We start from the raw sequence: 20,412 nt of genomic DNA on the forward strand, positions 1-20,412 counted from the left end.
TAAAATGGTTATGGGTGGGTAGAGATATGTTATCCAGTCTCAGTATGATTTCACTTTGGAATGACCCAATAAACTTCGTCTTTCCCTCAAAGAAGATCCTGAAGGATAAATATTGGGATTGAATCCAGCTAAATACACTTAGAAATAGCAAGCCATCTTCTTTTGATTGCCTATTTCTAGATCATAAAGTTACCCCGAGGCTGGAAACGTACTGGGATTTAATTACAAAACCGCTTGATCAGAAATTGTATTTCCAGTTCAGGGTAGGCACATTGCCAGTAGGAGCACTTACTGCTAGATGGCATAAACCTAGTGATAAGGCATGCCCGGTAGGCAAGTCCGGCATCAAATCTATGGCTCACTTATGTTTTGTTTGTGCTGGCTATGCCGCTCCACGTCATGTCTGGTTGTCATCAATGTGTAAACCTTTGGGCACAAGAAGGGCTAGTGATGCCGAAAGAATCTCACGGACTAACACATCAGCAACAATCATAATAGCCATGGCAAAATATTTAGGGTGATCATGGTCCCTAAGGTCTAACGCCCTACGGCTAGGTGAGGATAAGGAAGGCAGTGTTTAATTTTAATAACCCAGCTACTAGAGGAGATGTAGGACTAAAACAAGGGTAAAAGATGTCTAAAATGGGAAGGAAAGATGTACATTTCAAAATGTTTTAAATTATGTTTTATTGTAACAAAATTGGAATGAAATGTTTAACAATCTTTTAAAAAGTGTACACATCCCATTTCCAGCTTTTATGATATGTAACACAGATGTTTTATATGTAGATGTTTTTATTTGCTTTGTAGATGCTTTTATGACTTAACTCATTGAATAACGCTATTGGAATTTTCAATTGGCGTAGATGACTATAATTACTGCCTACATGAATGAATAAGTACCACAGTAGTGTCTAGGTGTTTGTATGAGTGCTACAATACTAGTTGGGAAATTGCAGAAAAGGATGTATACTAACTGGCTCATTACAAGAGTGCTAAAGTACTGCCTGAGTGATTTAATGAGTGCATCAGTAAATAAAATGAATGCACAAGTCGTGATTGACAGCATGGATAACTTCATGGATAGTGCCTGATTGATTACAGGAGTACAGGGATAGTGTCTATGAAATGAGAGGACTGCCTGAGTACTACTTGAGTTATTAAAGAAGTGCTAGCATGATTGCATGACTGCATGGTTAGTGTCTGAGTGATTGGAGGAGTGCATGGGTACAGTCTGAGTGATTAAAGAACTGTATAGGTAATACCTGGGTGATTATATGAGTGGAAAGATAATGCCAGTGTGATTACAGCAATGCAAAATTGCTGCTTTGATACATCGAAGAATGCATAGATAGTGCCAGACTGATTGGAACAATGCATAGATAGTACCTGGGTGATTGTATGAGCGCAAGAGTTCTGCCTCGGTCATTACAGAAGTACATGTGTAGTGACTGGATAATTGAAGGAGTGCGTTGGTAATGCCTGTCTTATTGCATGAGTGCAGGGCTAATGCCTAGGTGATAGCATAAGTACAGGGATATTGCCTGGGTAATTGCATAAGTGCAGGGGTAGTGTCTTAGTGAATGTATGACTGCGGGGGTAGTGCCTGTGTGATTCTATGAAACAAGAATAGTGCCTTGTTGATTGCAGGAGTACAAAGGTAGTGCCTGGGTAATTGCATACATGCATGGGTAGTGCCTGAGTTATTTTATAAGTGCATGGGAACTGGCTGAGGGATTGGAAGAGTGCATAGATACTTACAGGGTGATTGGAGAAGTGCAAGGGTAGTACCCGAGTGATACAACCAGTGTATAGCTAATGCATTGGTGATTGCATGTGGGAAGAGGTAATGTCTCGGTGATTAGAGGAGTACATAGGTAATGTCTGGGTGATTGCATGATTTGAGGTATAATATCTGGGCGATTACAGGAGTACATAGAAAGTGCCTGGGTGATTTTATCAGTGCATGGGTACTGACCAAGTGATTGGAGGAGTGCATAGGTCCTGAAAGGGTGATAGGAGGAGTGCAAGGGTATTGCCTGGGTGATTGAACAAGTATATAGCTAATGCATTGGTGATTGCATGAGTGCAGAGGTAATGTCTGGGGGCTTGGAGGAGTACATAGGTAATGTCTGGGTGATTGCATGAGTTGAGCTGTAATATCTGGGGGGTTACAGGAGTACATAGGAACAACCTGGATGATTGGAGGAGTACACACGTAGTGTCTGGTTCATTGCAGTAGTATTCTGGCACTGCCTGAGTGGTTGAAGGAGTGTAAAGGTAATGCCTAGGTGATTTTATAAATCCATGGGCACTGGCTGAGTAGTTACTTAATTACAAGGATAGTGCCAGCGTCATTGGAAGAGTAGAAAGGTAGTGCCTGGATAATTATTTACGTGCATGGGTAGTGGCTGGGTGATTGAAGTACTGCAGGCGTTGTGGCTGGGGGATTGAAGGAGTGCAGGGGTAGTGCCTGTGTGATTGCAAGAGAACAAAAGTACTACCTGGGTGATTGGAGGAGTACTAGGGTAGTGCCTGGGTGATTGCATAAGTGCATAGGTAGTGTCTGAGTTATTTTATAGGTGCATGGGTACTGGCTTAGTAATTGGAAGAGTGCATAGATACTTACAGGGTGATTGGAGGAGTGCAAGTGTAGTACCTGAGCGATACAACAAGTGTATAGCTAATGCATTGGTGATTGCATGTGGGTAGTGGTAATGTCTGGGGGATTAGAGGAGTACATAGGTAATGTCTGGGTGATTACATGATTTGAGGGATAATATCTGGGTGATTACAGGAGTACATAGTAAGTGCCTGGGTGATTTTATAAGTGCATTGCTACTGCCTTTGTGATTAGAGTACTATTGTGGTAGTGCCTCAGTGATTGGAGGAGTGTAAAGGCAGTGCCTGGGAGATTTCATTAGTGCATGGGATCTGGCTAAGTGATTGGAGGAGTGCATAGGTCCTGAAAGGATGATTGGAGGAGTGCAAGGGTATTGCCTGGGTGATTGAAACAGTATAGAGCTAATGCATTGGTGATTGCATGAGTGCGTAGGTAATGTCTTGGGGCTTAGAGGAGTACATAGGTAATATCTGGGTGATTGCATGAGTTGAGGTGTAATATCTGGAGGATTACAGAAATACATAGGAACTACCAGGGTGTTTAGAGGAGTACATATGTAGTGTCTGGTTGATTGCAGTAGTATTCTGCCACTGCCTGAGAGATTGAAGGAGTGTAAAGGTAGTGCCTGGGTGATTTTATAAATCCATGGGCACTGGCTGAGTAGATACTTAATTACAGGGACAGTGCCAGAGTCATTGGAAGAGTAGAAAGGTAGTGCCTGGATAATTATATAAGTGCATGGGTAGTGGCTGGCTCATTGAAGTACTGCAGGCATTGTGGCAGGGTGATTGAAGGAGTCCAGGGTTAGTGCCTGGGTGATTGCAAGAGAACAATGGTACTACCTGGGTGATTGGAGGAGTACTAGGGTAGTGCCTGGGTGATTTCAAAAGTGCATAGGTAGTGCCAAAGTGATTTTCAAAGTGCTTGGGTATTGGCTAAGTGATGGGAGGAGTGCATAGATCCTGACAGGGTGATTGGAGGACTGCAAGTGTGTTGCCTGGGTGATTGAGCCAGTGTATAGCTAATGCATTAGTGAGTGCATGAGTGCAGAGGTAATGGGTGATGGATTAGAGGAGTACATAGGTAATGTCTGGGTGATTGCATGGGTTGAGGGGTAATATTGGGGAGTACAGGGGTATATTGGAACTGCCTGAGTGATTAGAGGAGTACATACATAATGTCTGGGTGATTGCATGAGTTGAGGGGTAGTATCCTGGGGACTACAGGAGTACATAGGAACTGCCTGGGTGATTTTATTAAGTGCATGGGTACTAGCTCAGTGCTTAGAGGATTGCATAGATCCTGACTGGTCATTTGGAGGAGTACAAGGGTAGTACCTGGGTAATTGAATCAGTGTATCGCTAATTCATTAGTGATTGCATGAGTGCAAGAGTAATGGCTGAGGGATTAGAGGATTACATAGGTAATGCCTGGGAGATTGCATGAGTGCAGAAGTAATGTCTGAGGTATTACAGAAGTACATAGGAAATGCCTGGGTGATTTTATAGGTGCATCAGTACTACCTGGTTGATTGCAGTAGTATTGTGGTACTGCCTGAGTGATTGAAGGAGTGTGAAGGTATTGCCTGGGTGATTGTATAAATGCATGGGCACTGGGTGAGTGGTTACTAATTACAGGGATATTGCCATTGTGATTGGAAGAGTGGAAAGGTAGTACCTGGATAATTATATAAGTGCATGTGTAGTGGCTGGGTGATCGAAGGACTGCAGGGGTATCGGCTGGGTGATTGAAGCAGAGCAGGGATAGTGCTGGGTGATTTCATGAGAACAAAGATTACTACCTGGGTAATTGGGGGAGTACTATGGTAGAGTCTGGGTGATTGCATAAGTGCATAGGTAGTGCCTTAGTGATTTTATAAGTGCATGGGTACTGGTTAAGTGATTAGAGAAGTGCATAGATTGCGGCAGGTTGATTGGAGGACTGGGTGATTGAACCAGTGTATAGCTAATGATTGGAGCATTGGTAATTGCATGAGTAGGGGATTAGAGTAGTACATAGTGTTATATTTCATATTGGTACCCTATATAGGCCCAGAGAACATCATACTCTTTCCCTACATCATCTCCCCTTCATTTCATATGAACAAGCATTATAAGGACATAATTCCTAATAAGGACATACTGCCTTATAGGGACTGAATGCCTTATAAGGACTGACACCTTTTATGGACCAAACCTTTCACCTGGTTCCATGCAGAGGGTAGGGTTTTCCCAATTGATATTGCTAAGACATCATCCATAGCACCTATGAATAAATTATGAGAATGATATCCGGGGTTATACTTCACCTCTCCTATCCTCGCACAAGGTTTAATCCCCAATGTCATCCTGTTACTGCACAATGGCTAACACACACACATGGACTGTATAAATACATTTCAAATTACAAACAGACAGTGAAAATTATGTGGTATATATGAAATATACCTTTCTACATATCATACTAATTACTCTAATACATTATATCTCTACAAACATATCTCAGACCTCACTTTTGTGCTGCTGCTTTACCATTCTACAACTACTTATAATGTTACACCTACCCAAGTACAAAGCAGTAACCCTTCATATGTCTTTGCTAAAAGTCTCACAATATTCCTAAAAGCATGCATGCATATGTCAGTACCATAATACTATCCACACCTTAAGAATTCACAGAACAAACTTCAAATGTCAAGCAAACATCAACAATTGTGTGGCTTATTTTAAAAGTACCTCTCTAGAGACTTTAAAAAAGAAACCTAATCACTAATACCTTATGTCAACATATTTTAAACCACACTATTATGCTGCATCTTCACCATTTACTACTACTCACAGTCTTGAACCTACCACATAAAAAGTAACAACACTTCTTTGTTATACATCATGTACCTTCAAATGTATGACACATGAAAATACATATCCAAGTAGAGACATACTTGAGACAGAAATCCATGCATACCTTAAAACTTGACAGACTCAACTTCCAATTCGAAAGCAACACCTAAAATGATTGGTATACTACAAATGTACATATCCACACACTAAAACAAACAACCATACTCACTAATCCATCTTCCAATATACATATATTACTATACAGAATCTATTTGAAACAACATTTAACTACAATAAAACAAATGCAATACACATCTCTACATTTGATATTATGTTTCAAACCACAGTTTGTGAATAATTTTTAGAAAATAAAAATAAACCTAACACATACTACAAATTACAAATGTATAACTCACCTTCCAAATGTATTTTCATAATATGAAATATCACAAACTCATAAAAGATTTTCTTATGCACACAATCAATGCAATGCACCACTCTGAACAAGGTTAAACCAGTAATGGAAAACTGTCCCTCTCTTTCTCTACACAAATAAATGTAAGTAACAAATCACATTGCTTCCTACATTATTTCAAATTGTAAAACACATTTCTATTGGTTAGACATATTAACCCTTACCAACTGAATTCTAAAAATGAACAAACTGGCTCTGGAATTTTTGGGAGTTGTGACTCCACCACACACCAATGAAATGGAGCCACAAATCCATATGGGAGTTGGAAAATATAATACAAATACAAATACCACTATTTTTAACAACACACCACTTCGAAAAATAGTACTGAATTGGGAAATTATTCTTTATTACTATATCACTTATATATAAATTACAATTTCACATTTTAAATCCACAGTTAAGTTTCAACCCTTCCCCCATTTGGCTTAATGCCAGTTTCCATAGTAACAGTTCATGGAATATTCAACTAAACTAACAGGTCACATGTTCACCATATTTTAAAGTTCAGCAAAGAAGGTTACAAATGCAAATAACAGGTGTGGTTGACTTTTGCAAAATATGACCTTATCCTATATATTGTACCTTTCAAACATTTTTTAATAACCAATAACAAACATGTTTTTTAAAGAAGGTAACCTGCATCCTATTTTTGAGTGTTCATGTTCTTAAACAGCCAAGCAATTTTCTACTTTTTAAAAAACAGCATCTTGTCCACCATTTTAGATACCTCTCATTTTACCAACTGACTACTTCAGGTAAAGACATCTTTTCATTACTTCCAGACATCCCTTCAAGATGCTTACAGTATGGATTGTTGGGCACTGCTATGTTTTCTGGTGCAAAAGGTATTCTGAATGCAGAGGTATTGACAAAGACCTAGCTTTTCAAAATGTAGATATTAAATGGATTGCATAGAGAGGTTGCCACCGCATTTTATGCCTACAGTGCTGCTTTAACTGTCCTGTATGAAATCGTGTTCTTAAATATATGATGCTAAGTGCACTTTCTAAAAACTGAAATCCAAAGACTCTCTCCCCTTTTTTTCCGCGTTCTCATAATGTCTTGTGCATATATTTTTACTTGCCCCTCTTACTGAATCCGATTGAGATATTGTTGTTGAAAACACATGTACACCCAGACCTCAACTCGGTCTATGGGTTATATTACTATCGCTTTACCCAGCATTTAGCTGAAGCCATCTTGTTTCCAACAGCCATCTTGTCTGCCATGTGCTCGCCATGTCCTCTGTCCTTCTTTACTGTTGTTGACCCTTGTGCTCTGCTTATAGACTGGCTATACTTAGACTCTGCTACTCTGCACATGTGCAGAAGAAGCTGTAACTGTTCATACACATGTTCTAGTCAGTAACAGTAAGGTTATTTTTACCAGAGTCAGCTAACTGCTAGCTCCTCCTTATTGTTGACTATGCATTCCTGTATGACCATCTATGTATGTAAACTCTCCTATATGTGTGTGTACCGCCTCCTTTGGAGCCCCTGTGTGGGTATAAAAGACCCATAGTCCTTCTACTCCGTGTGCTACTTCATCACTACCGAAGGGTGTTGTGTGAATGTAGATCCACCTCAAGAGGTTTCAATAAACGTTTATTTGGTATTTCAGTTTCTATACCAACTTTTATTTATGGTCTGAGGACTTATGTGCAGAGAAGGGCGAACCCCTAGCACTGGTAGGCCTGGCTGAGGCTCACCTCTACAGATTGGCGCCCAACCAGTGGGGTTCATCGGCGACTTGGATGCCTGTAGGAGTGGCCGAAACTAAGGATTGTAATCTCGCTGCAGATGATCACTGCCCGAGGAGACCCGCGTCTTGGCACCCACGGTGCTTTCCCTCTCTTTCTGATCTGACCCTCCAGGTGGTGCCGGTCCTCGACTGAGATCTTTTCTGATGTTCGTCGCGCAGTTACCATTTGGTCGATTCAGGACTTGGCCGTTGGAATCTGGAGATTTGTGCTTGGTAAGGTCATTTGATACTACGCTTTGGAATTGTATATGCATTGGCCGATGTTTTGGATTTGGATATATATAAATTGCAATTTATATAGGCAGGTAATGAGAGCGTGGCCAGCTGCTGAACATGGCGGTCGCCTACTGAGGGAGCTCCGGACCCGGGCAGTAGTTATCCTGTGAGAGTGCCGCATCCCGAGGTCTCTGCCGCTCGCCGAAATCAGGCGCGGCAGAAGCTAGCTGGTGCTCATCCTCGAGGCGCTATTTGGCTGCCGGAGAGGTCTGGGTCATGGAACGAGCGTATTCCCGCTGTTGAGGCCTGCGGGGAGACGGGAAGCCTGGGACGGCCCCGACCGTGGACGCAGTGGGATCCGACAGGGGTTGGACTGCGCTGGAAGATCCAACGAGGCTCAGCGACTGGAGGCCCTTGGCGGTGCTGCAGAGAGACAGGCGGTGCTGCGAATTGACACCGGAGGGGCACAGATCACAGGACGCGCCCGGCGCGTCTCCGGTGGGCTGGTCTGGAGCGTGGGTCCTTGAGCGCGATCACGTTAGCGCTGGGAATCTGGTGCTGCCTCCCCTGGAACACACAACTGTGGGGGTGAGACCAAAAAAACAACAGGAAGCTGTAGGTGAGTGGCGCCACGGGGGAGGAGATCCCTGCGAAGTGCCCCGGGTGCCCCCCCCAGACAGTACTGCCGCTGTGTGCTTGCATGGGTGCCTGTGTCAGTACACCGAGGCACGCTTGTGGACGCCAGTGAGACTGGCTGTATGGCGCTGTGCAAGACTAGTTGAGAGGCCATAACGGACATTGATGCAGACCCTGGAGTGTTAATATAGCGTGGGACACCTGGAGTGCCCCCACCCTCCTTACCCCCCACAAAAGTATCAGAACTGTATGTCTGGGCTGCGCAGTGTGGCTGTGGCAAGAGGCTGTCGTTTGAGGCACTACATAAGGAGGAGGGGACCGGAAGGCTACAGACCGGTGTATGGTGGAGTGCACAACGGGCTGCACCGTGGGCAGACAGTTGGGATCACGGTGCAGTAGGGGCAGCCAAGCAGCACAGGAGCTTCCCCTACGGAGTTAGGGAGAGCCACACGGTCAGTCCGCCTCAAGTGCAAGGGGCAGGGCATCCGCACACGCTGAGGTGGGATGAGTGAAGGGCAAACAACTTGAGGGTGAGGCGGGATCCGACCATGTCCCTGAAACTGTACTATTATCAGGCGGCTCCCAGCAGGCCAGTTGCGTACCACCTACCAACACAACGGAGATGGCGGACAACCTCTAGGAAGGCCATAGATACACAAATAGGCGCTCTAACATCTGGCCTGTCGTTGCTCCTGGCGGATCACGCTAACCTTGCAGATAAGGTAAAAGACCATGCAGTGGAACTAAAGGTCTTGTCCCCTCAGCAAACCCAAAACACAGCCGATATCAAGCAACTCCAGTCCCAGGTAGCCACCCTCATGGACCACGTGGAGGATGCGGAAGGGAGAGCGTGGAAGAACAACATCTGTGTCATATGTCTGCTGGAGAGAAGCGAGGGGGCTAACACAGCCCGATATATGGAGAACTAGCTCAGGGAGCATGCAACTTCGGAGGGCCTTTCTGACCACTTCTGCATTCAACGTGCACACAGGATCCCCACGGGCCGTCCGAAACCGGGGGCCCCACCGAGGCCACTCATAATTAAACTGTTAAACTACAGAGATCGGGACGCGCTGCTGCAGAAGTCAAGAGAGATACCCCAAATTAATTTTGAGAATACCAAGGTCTCTTTGTACTCAGATTACACAGTTCTAGTGCAAAAACAGCACTCCTCCTTTTTGTCGGTCTAGAGAAAGCTACGAGAATTGAACCTGCAATACACCCTTCTCTTCCCGGCGCGGTTGAGGATAATTTCTGAATGGAAAATGTTTTTATTTTTAGATCCCAGGTGACATGGAGGAATAGTTGGAGGTGAAGGAGCTGGGGAGGCAATCGATGGCTAACTCCCAGACCTCGACATCCACGATACAAAATGTCCACGTGGTGGGACGCCGCGTTTCAAAATGATTACGCAAAAGGAATACGCAACTCCGTCCGACTACTCAAAAGATGCTGTGCGAAAAGGAGATGGCGATCTTAACGGTCTCCTCCTTCCAGACTATGGCGCAGATCGGCGACCAGACCACATCTGAGGTAGACACCCAGAAATCAGACTCGGATGGGAGTGTGGTCCTGTTTCCCTCAGTAACACCACAGACTGCGGATGGACTGATTTCCTAACCTGTGTGAACAGTGTCATGTACTCGCAACTGGAGAGTAATGTATATGGCTGTGTTATTATAATTTTTTTTCTTTTTACCAACACATGTGTTATACAGGCATTGTATCACTTGTAACCAAGACCCGGGGGCCGTTTGTATTCCAGGGTAAATCGGAGCAAGAGGAAGCACTGCATGGGTAGGTTTGGCCATGTACCCCAATATGCGAAAGCTTTGCATAGATGTTACACGAGTTACTATGTTTCTTGTTTAGTTGGGTGGTGCGGTATAGTTCTACAACCGGACCGTGTATTGGGAATTGTTGGGGGGGGGTAATGGTCCTGCGGGGTGCATTTTCTTGCTTTGGCACAGCACTACACTAGTATCGCTGCCTATACCGTAGCCACGTCCAGACACGTGATGCAGATACAGATCAAGTTTACCATAATAACGTGGAATGTGAGGGGTCTGGGGTCAGTTCAGAAGTGGCATAGAGTACATGCACAGTTATTGAGGCACAAGGCGCAGATAGTGTACCTGCAAGAGTCCCATTTGATTGAGTTGGAAGTGGGGAAGCTGCGTAAGAAATGGAGAGAGCAGGTGTTTTCAACCACATGCTCGGGGTATGCACTGGGTGCTACGATCTGGGTCAGACATGGAGTGCCATTCGTGCCAGTAGAGCAGAGAACAGATCAGCAAGGCCGGTACGTCTTGGCCAGGGGCACCCTGGTCGGCCAACCAGTAGTGCTGGGCTCAATATATGCCCCAAACTCGGACCAGGATAGGTTCCTATGTAAGTTGTCAGCTGCCCTAGTGGGGTGGGAAAGCTATCCATGGATCATCCGGGGGGATTGTAATACTGTGATGAATGTATTGCTGGATAGGTCACACCCTCCTCTGCATGGGACGGGGGTCTGTAAACAAGCGAATGCATTCTGTGAATGGGCGGATGGCTGGGGGTTATGTGACGTGTGGAGGATGAGGCACCCATCACACAGAGAATATCCCTTCTACTCCCCAGTACACATGTTACACACACAAATCGACAGGATGTACTGCTCCAATACTATTGCAATGCAGGTACTGACTACTACATATCTGGCAAAGTCCTTCTCTGAGCACAGTCCATTAGAGATGGTGCTTGGATGGGGAAGGGTGCCCACCCCTGTGCCAACATGGCGGTTGTGGCCTCAAATGCTAGAGGATTCGGTGTTCCGCACTACCATGTCGGACACCATCCAGCAGTATTTGCTGACAACAGCAACACAGCGTCCACCAGACTGATCGAGTGGGACGCCTTTAAAACAGTGATCCGTGGGAAGGCCATAGGGGCAACAGTAGGGGCAAGGCCAGTAATACATAAGTCTTTGATAGATATAGAGGAGAAGCTCAGTAGATTAGAGCAGAAAGCTATGCTGGACGAGGATAAATGCGCCCCCTTACAGGAAGCTAGAATCAGACAGGCCAAAGTATTTGAGTCCCTCTGAGTCATTTACCATCAAAGATACACTCAATTGACCCACACAGATGCAGACAAGGCGGGCACATTGTTGGTGAAACTACTGCGGGATGACCCCCCTAATCTTGTGATTAATGAGGTTACCACTGTCACGGGAGGCATAGCGGCTACCCAGGTAGAAATCAATGAGGCATTCAGGCAATATTACGCTAGGCTTTACAGTGCACCTGAGGAGGAAGTAGGTACGGATATAGACACATTTTTATCTGTAATTCAGTGCTCCCAACTGTCGGTGAATGCTTGGAAAGATTTGCTGCGCCCAATAACTCAGTCAGAAATTAGGGCTGCCAGTAAGGGCCTTCCCCGCAACAAAACCCCTGGGTTGGATGGCCTACCAGCTGAATTTTATACTTCTTATGTGGATCTCCTTGTACCCCAATTGGAAATCCTATATAAGGATGCATTGAAGGAGGGTTAGTTGCCCCTCACCACAGCGCAGGCGATAGTGGTGTCACTCCCGAAACCGGGCAGGGACCCTACAGATATGGCTAGCTACCAGCCCCTATCATTACTGATGACGGAGTACAAAATACTTAGTAAAGTTCTGGCCAACAGACTCCTGCCAACACTACACAAACTGATTCATATACACCAGATGGGCTTTTTGCCAGCGCGCAGTACATCCCTGAACACTAGAAAGCTGCACCACCTTCTTGCAGAGGCCCCGAGCCATACAGACTATGCGGGCTGTGTCTCGTTAGATATGCGCCAGGCGTTCAACACGATCAAATGGGAATATATATTTAGGGCCTAGCAAGATTTGGGTTGCCAGAGGAGTACATTGATTGGATCCGACTCCTATACAATGCTCCCACAGCCAGAGCGCGGATGGGAGGGCATATCTCAGCGGAATACCACATACATAGGGGTACGAGACAGGGGTGCCCGCACTCACCACTTATTTTCATACTGGCACTTGAACCCTTGGCATTAAAGATCAGGGCAGAACTGACCGATTTGGGGATCACTGTGGGCGACACCATGCATTTGCTATCAGCATATGCCGATGATATCATACTGTACTTGCGCGACCTCCGCTCACCTATGGCGCTATGGCTGTGCTAGTTGCCTCCTTTGAAAGACTGTCCGGTCTCGCTATTAACGCAGCAAAATCGATGGTTTTCTTCTTTAAAGAGAAGGCACCTATGTCGGACTTTCGATTTGGCGCGCTGAGGTTTAAGGTTGCTCCCCATACGTTTAAGTACTTAGGCATACATGTATATAGGACCCAAGCAGATATGCTAGAGGGCAACCTGAACCCAGCTCTGAGAGCCATACAGTCCAGCATTCACTTCTGGACATCGCTTCCTTTGTCAGTGGCAGGCAGGGCAGCCATTGCCAAAATAGTAGTCCTTCCGCGACTACTCTATTATTTCTCGAGTATACCACTTATGCTTCTGAACAGTACTTTCAAATTGATGAACATTTTGCTCGTTGAACTTATTTGGGGATCTGGTAGGCGGAGGATTAGCCTAAAGAAGTTACAGCGTAGCACATCTGATGGGGGTCTAGTGGTACCTGATCTTAGGGTGTATTTTTATGCCTGTCAATTACAGTGGTTATCCTTTTGGACAGCAGGACGTAACCTGCAGCAAGTAGGGGTGACAGAGCGAGATATAGATGGGGCGCTACACACCCTTTTATTGCCGCATAGCGGGATACCGCAGGACCTCCCCCCAATTCTGCACACAGCGCTGCGATGTTGGAGGGCGGCGCTGCAGTATACCGGGGCCCCAACCTATGTCGGGATCATCCCTTTGCTTGGTATTCCCTTACAGGGCAGACACCTGTCGATGCGTAGGCTTACACCCTGGATGGACGTGGCAGTGACTACAGTTGCAGACCTCTTCGGTGAGGGGATGTTACTAGACCACGATAATTTTGTTCGGGAAACGGGAGCACCAGATCATGTGTACCTCTTACATGCCACACTGCTACAATATGTCTGAAAGAACTGGGCCCCACAGAGACAGGAGCCCCCCACTAATGACCTAGTCAAAACATTGTACTACATGGGTAGGGGACGTCATCTCATTAGGTGGTTATGTGTAGGTCTACGCACACATACACAAGTTGATCTGACACTGCTCTGCACTTCCTGGGAGGGGAACATGGATAGGGTGTTTGCGGATAAGGAATGGGAGAAAGTGTTGGAACACCCTAAACGGGTATCACGGAATGCACGCTTTAAATATATTCAAACTATGATCCTGCACAGGGTGTTCCTTACACTACGTAGGCAAGACAGGATGTACCCGATAATTCGCCAACCATTGCCCTAGGTGCCAGCTGGAGGGAGCAGATCTAGCACACATGATCTGGTCCTGCCCGCGGATCGGTAGATACTGGGACTTGATCCGGGGACACACGGTGGAAATCACAAGGAGGGACATAGGTGCTACAGTTGGGAGCTGTATCCTTGGACTCCGGAGAGGAACTTCTAAGTATTAAATGCAGTATAGATTTGAAAACCTGGCGCTCCTATTGGCAGTGCGAGCGATCACCATGCAGTGGATGTCAAAGACGCCACCTACTATCCACACATGGCACAGCGAACTGACGCGGTAGGGTATCGCAGAGAGCGCTGCACCAGGGGCCTGCGCAAGACCCTGATTGCAATGGACTGGGACATTATGTTGGAGGCATGTATATCTTTGGACATAACCTTAGAAAATGATCTCAGTAATGCCTAAGTTGGTGACTACACCTATAGGTTAGAGTGGCATGACACTGGGTATCTGTAGAAGCGAGATGGAAGTGCGTAAAATTTTGAGCCGGTGCTGACGAGCGACTTTGGAGAGTTTTTCTATGTACATATGCAGGATCAGAGGGTGGGGGTGGATGAGCTATAGTTGTGGGGGGTTTTTAAGTATGCTATGTCCAGACATGACAGTAATATAAGGGTGTGCAAAAGCTCTGCATTGTTGTGGGTGAGTCGGTATGCTATCACGATATCCTCAGTTTGACTTAGTAAAGGTTAAATCATGAAGCAAGGGGTAGATATTGAAGCTGCCTGTAATGAAAGTCAATGGACTGTTGTAATATGTAGCAGGAGCACTGCCAGAATATGCTGTTTGGACTACCACATGATGTACAATGCACGGATATGTTATTGTGTGTGCCTATATGCTGTGAAGAAAAACGAAAATCAATAAAATTTTGTTTAAAAAAAATATAGGCAGGTAAAGAGAGATTATTCTCTATTTTTTATAAAATTTGAACGGCACATCGTACTTCAAGAGCTACTTTGAGTATAATACTGCATATCTTGCACTATTTTTGACATGCCTGTTCTTAGAACACTTCATAGAATGTGTTGCTTCTGTAGTGGCACCAGTTTGGAACTTGACAGAAATCAACCGGCTCCCCCGGAGGGGACGCCTAATAGGGATATGCATATTAAACATGGTATTTCTTATATAATGTATAGCAATGTTATGGAATAAATATACTAGTAAGGATCCTGAGTTGCATTGGCCTATGCATGGGTCATTTGATCTTAGAAAGATTCAGTATGTGTGAACAATGTATGTTTAAGCGGAAAACTAGGCAAGACATGTTTGACTGTGTACGAATGTGGGAGAATGAAGTGTGTGAACAAATGAGAAGAGAGCAAACTTTGATAGATAAAGAACAATGTAAACGTATTCATGCGAAAGCACTAGAATTGAAAAATAAAGAAATGAAGGAGATAAAGGAGAGAGAGGATAGGGAGTGTTGGTTACAGGTAAATGGCCAATACCCTGTTCGGTTCCCCCTCTACCCTCTCCTTAATAAACCACAGGATTATTCAATTTTGCTGGACCGTTCTCCGCCCCCACATACTTTTCCCTCTGCTCCTGCCCATGACTCTGATAGTGATGATCATTCTATGGATCAGGAGAAGTTGCCAGAAACCCGCTCTATGTTGACCGCTGATCCCACGGCTGGCCTTAGACCTGCTGCACGTAAAGCAGCGTGTCGTACTATTTCTGCACATGATCTTTTAGATGATGTGCAACAATGACAGGAGAGAGGGCAAATATATTTTACAGAAGCATTTACTGCAGAAGTAATCGAACGGTTTAGGAAGCATTCCACAGAGTTAGAGCCTGATGATATAGCACAGAATTCTAAACAATTGTGTGATGGTCTTTTTCTCCTCCCTCAGGTGGCTGACTTAATTAGACACGTGGTTAAATTGTGAGCCGATGCCTCCCATTTGTGAGAGGAGAACAAATCAGCTGCGGCAGCTGCACAAACTTCTCAGACTGTCACGACGCTGGTTAATTCTTCAGAGACAGAAAAGGATGTTGTAGTTCATGTGAAACCCATGCACATACCCTTAGCAGTATATCTCTCCTAAGGGTGTGGTAACAGATGATAATGAGGATTCCACTGATGCAAAGGGTTATTTTGTTTATAATTGGGTTTACACTCCTTGGAGTAGACCGGATGTTATGACTATTAAAGCTGCTTTTCCCGATCCATGGAAAAATCAAGCCGCTTTTAATGAGGAAGTTGAAGGAGCCATTAGTTTCTGTACCATGACTCTGTCTGATATCAATATGTTTTTGGATTGATATTACCCCCTGATATGTGGAGAACTATTCATAGAGTTGATGCCCCTACGGCGTTTGGGGATGTTTGGAAAGAATTAGAACAGATAGATATAGAAAGGGAACCAGCAAAGAAACCTCTCCAGCTGATTTTAGACCTTCCTAAAGCTATACGAGTTAATTTGAAAACAATCATTCCTCCTAAAAAGATAGACTGGACTATAAGAGCAACTTGTAATCAAAAGGCAGATGAATCGGTCTGAAATGTAGCAGATTTGTCAAAAACATGTTGCCAGGAATAGCTAGAAGCCTTAAGGCCAGTGAGAGTTCATGGACTACCTCTTCCCCAGTCTCTCTTTTGACTATGGCCCAGTATTATGAACTGCAAACACAACAATGATGGACAGAATGTGGATCAATGTCACACATTCACCCCAGTCCAAAGATCTGGGCCCAAATCCACCGTTTTTCCACTCCACACCACCCTGGGTTGGACAATGGCGATAAGCAAATCAGCGCTGACCCTGTGCCCCATGGGAACAGTCCAGTCCGAACTACAAAAGCCATGTCCTTCCCAGAACGGAAACAAGCATCCGAGGAACGATGGAATTGGGCCCAGATCTTTGGACTGGGGTGAATGTGTGACATTGATCCACATTCTGTCCATCATTGTTGTGTTTGCAGTTACCGCTCTAAGTGTACTGGGGATGCTCAGACGTGAGTCCCAGGCACTCCACACCACTGGAATCAAGCTAGCCGGGCTGATGAGAGGTGTTACCTCGAAACCGGGCCGGTCCTCGGATGCTTGTTTCCGTTCTGGGAAGGACATGGCTTTTGTAGTTCGGACTGGACTGTTCCCATGGGGCACAGGGTCAGCGCTGATTTGCATATCGCCATTGTCTAACCCAGGGTGGTGTGGAGTGGAAAAACGATGGAATTGGGCCCAGATCTTTGGACTGGGGTGAATGTGTGACATTGATCCACATTCTGTCCATCATTGTTGTGTTTGCAGTTACCGTTCTAAGTGTACTGGGGATGCTCAGACGTGAGTCCCAGGCACTCCACACCACTGGAATCAAGCTAGCCGGGCTGATGAGAGGTGTTACCTCGAAACCGGGCCGGTCCTCGGATGCTTGTTTCCGTTCTGGGAAGGACATGGCTTTTGTAGTTCGGACTGGACTGTTCCCATGGGGCACAGGGTCAGCGCTGATTTGCATATCGCCATTGTCTAACCCAGGGTGGTGTGGAGTGGAAAAACGATGGAATTGGGCCCAGATCTTTGGACTGGGGTGAATGTGTGACATTGATCCACATTCTGTCCATCATTGTTGTGTTTGCAGTTACCAGTATTATGAACGGCAGGAATCGGAAGCTAAGGGTAATGAGGATAAGAAGACTAAGGAATTGAAAACAAAGGTTATGTTAGCTCAGGCTTATGGTTCGCCTTCTAGAGGTGGTGGCAGAGGTGGATGTGTCTCTTATGGATCGCCTTTACCCACTTATTCTCGCCCAAATTTGTCTTCTGATCAGTGCGCGTATTGCAGGAAAATTGGACATTGGGCTGTTGATTGATCAGCATTGCATGCTCAGCAGTATCTGCTTGGGCGAGGGCAAACGAGAAATCGTCCGGGGTATTCAGGGCCTAGAGGAAGCTTGGATGACCGAGCTAGGTTTGATACTGTTACGCGTACTCAGAATGATTTCAATACCTTTGATAGACGAAACCAATATCAAATATCTGATTATTTACCATCTGATTTGAAAGATTCTGCCTATGCATAGGACTGCCTAGGATGAGGTAAGGAATCATTTGAAGTTTAAGTAGATCAGACGGGTCCCTATGTCCAAGCACATGTTTTGGATTCTACTGATCGGTTTCTGGTTGATACTGGAGCTACTCGTAGAGCCTTGTCTAAAAAATTGGTTCCAAGGGCTCCCCTATGGCTTAACCATTACATCGATAGGTTTCAATGGGACACCTTCCCTTAGCCCACTGTCACAACCACTTGCATTTCATGTTTATAAATTTACTGATCCGTGTCCATTTCTGCTTTCCCCTAGCACACCGGACAATATTGTGGGTCTTGATATGCTCAAGTATTTCAGGGCTACGATACGTTGCTCCCCAGAAGGTGTCCGTGTTATTTTGAATGACAACTTTCCGCTGATTGAGAAATCTTGTCTGGTTAATGACGATATTGTATTAGCTTCACTCCCTAGTACTTTGTGGGCCACTTCGGACACTGATGTAGGGCAAATGGTTATTCCACCAGTGCACATTAGTGTAAAGGTGGGAGCTTCATTGCTGCAACTGCCTCAATACAAAATTTCTCAAGAAGTCGAAGAGGCGCTTGTACGCATTGTTCATGATTTGATCAAAGTGGGGGTGGTGAAAGAAGTGCCTTACAATTTTTGCAATAGCCCTATTCTTCCTATTCTGAAAAAAGATACTGATACTAAAATCTACAAGTTTATCATTGATTTGCGAGAAGTTAACAAGATTGTAGTACCACAATACCCAGTGGTTTCTGATATCACAGCACTTCTTGCTTTGGTTCCTCTGACAGCTAGTACCTTCACTTTGATTGATCTGAAGAATGCCTTCTTTTCAATCCCTATTCATCCCGATATTTGTTCGGTTTCACTTTGAAAATCGATCTTTCAGATTTTGTAGAGTTCCTCAGAGGTATACTAAGAGTCCTAGCATTTACAGCGGAGCACTGAAAAAACAGCTTGATTCTTTTCTTTGCCTGTGGGGGTGGCTCTCATACAATATGCCGATGACATCTTGTTGGGAGCTGATACGCCTGAACAGTGTGAAAAATGTACTTTGTCTTTGTTTTCCTTTCTTGCAATGCACCCCCATAAAGTATCACAAAAGAAATTGCAATATTGTAGACCAAAGGTTACCTATTTAGGTCACCTTCTGTCTAAGGAGGGGCGTGCACTTACACCAGATCGTATTCAAGCAATTTTAGACACATCACTGCCCCATACTCAGAAAGATGTCCATGCATTCATTGGTCTTACTTCTTTTTGTAGGCAATGGATATTAGGCTTTTCATACATTGTTAAACCTTTGTTGCCACTTCTGACTAAAGACACTCCAATGCCCCTTCCATGGACAAATAAATGCCAAAATGCTTCCCATCAGTTACGCCAAACTCTTTGTTCTGCACCAGTGTTAGGCAATCCAGATTACACTAAGACTTTTACACTCTATGTACACGAGAGATATGGGTGTGCATTGTCAGTTTTAGTACAGACACACGGTGACAAGCAGCGTCCTTGCGCATATTTCTCAGCCGTTCTTGATCCCGTTGCTCGTGCATTGCCTGGGTGCTTCCGTTCTGTTGCAGCAGCAGCTGTGTCCATAGGTCAGAGTAAAGGGATAGTCTTGTCAAATAGATTGTTGGTGTTAGTACCCCATGCAGTTGATGCCCTTTTGAACCAAACCAAAACGCAGCACTTAAATAGTGCTCGCTTGACAGGATATCAATTGACACTCTTGGCCCCTCACATTACTTTGAAGCGATGTTCAACTTTGAACCCAGCTACTTTGTTGCCGTATCCCGAGACTCAACCTCAGTCACAGGAGTCTTATGATTGTATATTCCTTACTGAGGAACAGACAAAGCCCTGCATCAATTTGCAAGACACACCCCTCACAAATGTAGATGGGGAACTATGGGTTGATGGGTCTTGTTTGAAGTTACCAGATGGTACAACCTCAGCTGCATATGCAATTACAACACTTCAGATGGTAGTGGAAACAGCTTGCATACCACAGAAGTCAGCTCAGGTAGCTGAACTAATAGCTTTGACACAAGCATGTGAACTTAGTACTGACTTGTGTGCGAACATTTATACAGATAGCCGCTATGCTTTTGGAGTGGCTCATGATTTTGGGTTACTCTGGAAGGAAAGAGGCTTACTCACATCACACGGGATGCAAATAATGCATGGAAAATTGGTGCATAATCTTTTGACTGCCCTAACATACCGGAAGAAAATAGCAATTGTTAAATGTAGCGCATACAAGAAAGTGAATGATAAGATAGGACAAGGCAACGCCTTTGCAGATTACACAGCCTGTGAGACTGCGATGCAGCGAAGTACTACATCTATGTTCGTAGTGAGGTCACAGGCTGAACGTTGGCATGATGCTAGACAAGAAGTGTTACATATGCTTCTGCTGAAGAA

This window comes from Lissotriton helveticus, chromosome 7, assembly GCF_964261635.1.
Source record: "Lissotriton helveticus chromosome 7, aLisHel1.1, whole genome shotgun sequence".
Taxonomy (NCBI): domain Eukaryota; kingdom Metazoa; phylum Chordata; class Amphibia; order Caudata; family Salamandridae; genus Lissotriton; species Lissotriton helveticus.